We start from the raw sequence: 6,160 nt of genomic DNA, 5'->3' as shown, positions 1-6,160 counted from the left end.
TTTATTTTATTTTTCTGAAATTTAAATTTTTTAAATGTCATAGTTAGGCCTACTTAATATTAAAACTGGATACATTAACATAGGGTGAAAGAGGAGTTCATCTTATAGGGACATATAGGGTTATCCTTAGTGGGGTAATTTATAATTACTTAAATTCTAGTTCATGGTCAACTTTAATAGTCAAGGTTTCAGTCACTCTTGCTAATTAGAGACCTCTGCTCTTAATATCACCATGCTATCTCCAAACGAACCAATAACAATACAAACAATGTAAATGTCCCCACCCTAACAGTTCACCAACAACAGTTGGGGTGAACTATGGGTGCATAATGGCCATGTTTGATTGGTGATTAAGTAAAGTTTTCATTGACGTTTGTTGGTTATTTTAATCAAGCAGTGACTTATGAATATTTATCACTAAGTCTCTTTTCTCACCATGTTTTTGAGCTTTTTGTGAAGGCTCCACTTGACTTGCAATTCCAAATCCGTCCATCTGAACAGGTCATCCAATCTAGCATTCAGTTTTGAAATTTAATTTCTCTCACAATAAGCCAAGGATACTTGCCAGAATAACAATCTAGTTCCAATCTATCCACTTGTCTCCTGTGAAAACAGAAACTTTTTCCAAGATGCTGTCACTTGTTACTGTCAATTTTCAAAAGACAAAACAACTGCATATAGTTTTCACACTTATTTTTAATAAAAACAAGAGTGGATGCTGAATACTAGCCTCAATTGCTCAGAAACATTCACATTTTTAAGAAAAAAGAGGGTCAGAGGAATGTAAATATTTCTTAAGACACAAGTTAAAGCTTAAAACAATAATTAATGCACTTAAAAAGGTTTTTGTAACATCATCATGCCTTTCCTGATGCGTTTTGACCTCTGGACTGTGTGAATCACAGTGTGACTAATGACGGGTCGGCATGGGGAGCACTTTATACAAAATTTTATTTTTGTAAAGGACCGTTAGGTTGTCAGAGGTTTTCCATAAGTGAGCATGAATAATACCTCTTAAAAAACGAAGTGCTTTTTAAAGTATTGTTGGGGATGTTTGAAGTAGATATTTTACAAAATCAGGGTCCACACAGGTGTCCAAGACTTTGTGTTCATTTCCAGTTTAACTGCTTTTCGAGTTTAATAATCTTTAGAGTCAAAGATTTATTTTCTATGAATTAGATAAAATCACTTAAAAACCAAAGATATTTGTTCCAAAGATAAACCCCAAAACGTGATAATAACACCTAACAGGACAGTGGGTAAACAGACAAAAATATTTTGCATTTGGGGGTTTAAAAGAAATCTTATTTTGCCCCAAGACTTTGACCGTTTTTTGTATCTTTCTAAATGCCTACCATTTGGACATTATTTCCTTTTTCAGGCTTTTCATGGCTTTCTACACCATATGAATGTGAGGAAATAAAAAAAATGCATTGGACTCTGTCGTGAATCTCCTGAGTGTAGTCTTGACAATGACAATGATGAATCACTTTCATCCTCCATTTTTAGATTGTGTTAGAGTGACCACAAGAGGACAAAAGCCTGCATTAATACTGTACACTCTGAAGTGGCCGGGGAGGGAGGGTCCCGAGTCAGACCTCTTCCATTCCAAGTTATGCTCTTTTCTCTAATCTTTTCACAAAGGGATATCTGGCTCCAATCACATTGTCTATATTGGAGCATTTGTCCCACCAGACTTGCCTCAGAAAAATACGAAAATAAGCCTCAGGAAAATACTGCTCTGGTAAAGAAACATACCTCCATATAACAGAAGTGTTTTAAGTCAATTTAGACTATAACGACACACCTAAAAGTGTTGATGTTTGGACAGAAAAAGTGAATTACATATACATATACAAAACATATACAAAACATCAACCGTGAGCTGGGAGGAAATGTGGGGAAGTCAATGGGTGTTATAACAAAATCAGGAAGTGTAGGTTTTTTTTCCTCTAACTTAAACTGCATCTCAAATATGCTAGATGGTAATCTCCACATTGTATCTATCACTTTATCAGTGGTGTGGCTGGGATCAAATCTATAGTTTTATGTCTTATCTGGGTTGTAGATATTGTACTTTTAGTCTCTGCATTGGAGGTGTGTGGAAAGAGATGGTGTGGAATACGAAGGAAGTAAAAAAAATCCATAGTCAGATATGCTTTATTATACAGGTCCCTTCATTTTATATCAACTTCCTGTAGGTTTTCCTTTCTAGTATGTCACTTTTAATTACTAGGACATGTTTCATTCAACTTTTATTCATACAGGATGGTCCAATGAGAGCACAGGCAAAAACACAAAACTGCAAGACTGTAGATCAAGGATGAGGATAACATTAGGCATTAAATATGATCTGATCACAACAATATACAAGGCAAGACAACCTTAAACTAAAAAAAAGTATCTACTTTGTATCTTATAATAATATTGTATCTGTAAGTTTGTATTGTTAGTCATTATTTTGGTTTATAAGCAGCAAATTCTTAATAACTCAGATTCTTAACAATTCTTTAACTGACTGAAGGTCCACTTGGTAACCAAGGAGATATGCATTCATAGCTTAAACACAGTTGTTTCATTCAAACTCAACTCATTTTTTTGTTCTAACTTACATAACCCTTTTCAAAGAAAAGAGTTGACAATTGTATAGGGAATTATTAAGAAAATATCCTGAAAATAGTAGAAAAGTATCATACCCATAAACTAAACTGTATTATCAGTAAAAAGATCATTTCATATTTACTATTAAAACAATAATATGACTGCAGTATTTATAACAATAGTGCAGTTATGAGTTTAAAAAAACCAAAACTTTTAACTGAAAACTAACTGAAACATTTCACAGTCGTGAGTTTTTCTTGCATGCCAGCCATCATTTTTTAGCTGCCAGATATTTCAAAATGGTGGACATTTGCTTCAGGATTGAAACTCATTTTCGTCGCTGGTTCCTTTGTGTTGTGTTGCATGATGATGATGATGATGATGATGATGACACAACTCCTGAGCAGTGATGGGGGAAGCCTGCCACATACATGAGTCAGGTTACTGTAACGCGTCTGTCTGTGCACCACTTCCAGCACAGAGGACAGACTGCTCAGTGAAGGACTGAACTCTGTCCAACAGCTCTGAGCGTCATGCTCAGGCACACTGCGCTCACACCCCTCCTACACAACACAGGGCAGAATGCAGCCCCCCCCCCACACACACACACACACACACACACACACACACACACACACACACACACACACATACACACTTGGTCATGCCACCTCCAAAATTAACATGCCATTCCACATTCAACAATCCCAGACTTCATGTAGGAAGGCTACATAATCACAGCGAGGACCTGCAAAGCAATCAGTCCTGCTCAGGGCCCAATCTGCATAAAAAAAAACAAAAAACCCCAAATCAGCAGTCATGTTAAGTCACAAAACGCCACTTACAGTAATGTGCCTCTCAGAATTAACGAGCAAAACAACAGTAAGGAAGTGGGAACATCACATACTCCTACGCAGGCAGGATGGCACTTCAGTTTTAAAGTTATGTAACAATCCAATGGTGTGAGATTACATTCACTTTGCCCTCAGAGGGGAGACAAGAGATCAAGATACTCAAAAAATGAAAAGTCTGAGTGGCTAATTGAACGTTGTTCTGGCTGGTACAGGTGCATAAATGACTAGTTCACATCTAAAGATGTAAAAAAAGTAAAAAGATTTTAGTTTTTTTAGTAGAAATATTGCTCATGGCTGGATTTAGGTTCAAACATCAGCTGCAGTGAAACAAAACAAAACATTCTCTTCTAGAGAATGAAACTTTAGGGTGTTTTATCTTCTCTGGACAAAAGACAAACCTTCAGCATATAGTGCTGAGATGTTTCCAGAAGTCATCATTAAATGTAAAAGAAAGCTATACCTGTCAGCTCCTCTGACAACCTGAGCACACTGCGGCTGGCAGTATTTAGAATTTCTTGAACACCTACACTTCGTGTTTTCAATGCCAGTCTGAAACAATTAGAAAATGCCTATTTTCTTTCCTTTTCCCTTGTAATGGAATGAAGTCACTATGTTGGCTATGGACAGGCTGCACTGAGCCTGCGTGACATCACATTACGATTGTCCTGACCACTAATTGATTAATTGGCACAGCTTGAATATCAAGGGGACACATTGTGTGAATCACTGAGCAGCATTGTTTACCAAGACGTCCCCTGTCGACCGGAAACTACGTGAAACAACACACGCCAACGCGCTTTGAACTTGAGAATAGAAAGAGACCTTCAAAGGGAGGAGAAAATATTAATACCGATACTGTTGCCTGCAGCCAGCCTGCGTGTGCCAACTCTCCAGGAACTCTCGCTGCATTTTTTTTACTTCACGGAATCTATTTTTTAAGCATGACAACCAGTCGCACTCGTCTGTCTCTTTTTTTTCTTTTCTTCTTTTCTTTTCAAACGCCAATTCGGCTTCAAAAATAAACTTACCTTCTCTATGAAGGTGGGAACAGGTGCTGCGCCTCGCTGTGCGTGTTCTGCTGCCTAATTAGGCGTCCGAGAGAGTTTTAATGGTTATGTATGAAGGCAGTGCTGCTGAGCCTCTGAGTCCGAGCACCATGCTGTGGGAACACGGGCTTGTCAAGAAAATGCGCACAGCACTGGTGACAAGGCGGAGGAGCGCGTTTTTAATTCTGTCTGAGCATCTGAAGTGATACACAGTCACACCAGAGACAGTGTGTGTGCCCCCCCCTCCCGCCTCCCTCTCACACACACACACACACACACACACACACACACACACACACACCAAACCACTTTATGCCACTGAAAAATGTCAATTTTGTCATCAAGACCACTTTTGTCAATTAGAAAAATTACAAAAGAGGGTGTTTCCGGTATATCAATCCTGTAATAACATTTAAAAAAAAGAATGTGCGGATAGTAGGCTAAAATGATACAATTAAGTAGCCTATACAAATTTCTTAATACGAAAGTATAAAGGATGATACTAACCGACGATGATGATGATTAACTTCAGTAAATAAATATTATAAAAAAAATACAATATTAAAGCCACAATAAACTAATATTAACAATAGAAAATATCATATGAAGATACCATGAAAAAGGTATTTTAAAGTCACTAAACACCATCTAACCATCATCCTGTTTGTCCACATATCTATTACATAAAACACTGATAAGGTGGGAAGAAACAGCTAAGGGTATTAAATTGCTAATTTAGTCATTTTGTATTTATCTAGTGAGGTATATTAATTAAAATATCATAATCCTCTCACACTGTGACCTTTAGAAAGCTGTTAGATGTTTCATAAATAACCGGAACTGTACTTTGACGCAGGGTGCATTTTTGTGAGCTATTTCTGGATTGCTGCATCCATCATTTTTTTCTCTCTCCAACAGGTGAGGATGTGTACTTCCGCTTCTGCTCGCTGGAGGGCGCCACAGGCCGCGTTTATCTCCACATACAGGGCCAAAAGCACCACTGTGGCGATCAGGAGTAAAACATTATGGCTCAATATAAAGGATATTTAGGAGCTGGTGCAGCTATATTTCATTATGTTTGTGATAAAAACTTAAAACCTAAACTAAATATAATAGGTTTTAACATGCCCAAACTAACAAAGAAATGGTTTTCACAGTTTTCCATAATAGCACTAGTCTTCTTCCTCGTCCTGGATGCAAACCTGTTGAAAATACTGCTTCTTGACTTCTCTTCCTCGTCTTTCAGTGCAGTAGAATTTACTTTAAAATCTGGCTGTTGCACTATCTAGACTGGAGAAAAAAGGGGCGATCATACCTTTTTGTTGTTGTGGCCCCTAGATTGTGGAACAGCCTCCCTCTTATAAGCGCCCCCACTTCTGAAAGTCCTACCTCAAGACATTTCTGTTTTTTTGGCATTTGGACCTGAATAACTCTTCCTAGTATGTCCCTATGTCTGTGTGTTGTGTGTGTGTTCTGTAGCTGTATTTCTTGCACAGCTGACTCTTGGGGCTGAATTGGAACAAATTCCTGCAGCCAGAATTAGAAATCTTGCAGAAATCCTGTTGCAGCAGGAATGAAATATTCAGCAAAACATCAAATATGGGTGTGTTTGGGTGGCCACATACTTTGGGCCATATTGTGGTCCAGCGTGAGCTCAGA

This window comes from Perca flavescens, chromosome 19, assembly GCF_004354835.1.
Source record: "Perca flavescens isolate YP-PL-M2 chromosome 19, PFLA_1.0, whole genome shotgun sequence".
In the NCBI taxonomy this organism is placed as follows: Eukaryota; Metazoa; Chordata; class Actinopteri; order Perciformes; family Percidae; genus Perca; species Perca flavescens.
The sequence above is the reverse complement of the archived record's forward strand: the minus strand, read 5'-3'. Positions refer to the sequence as shown.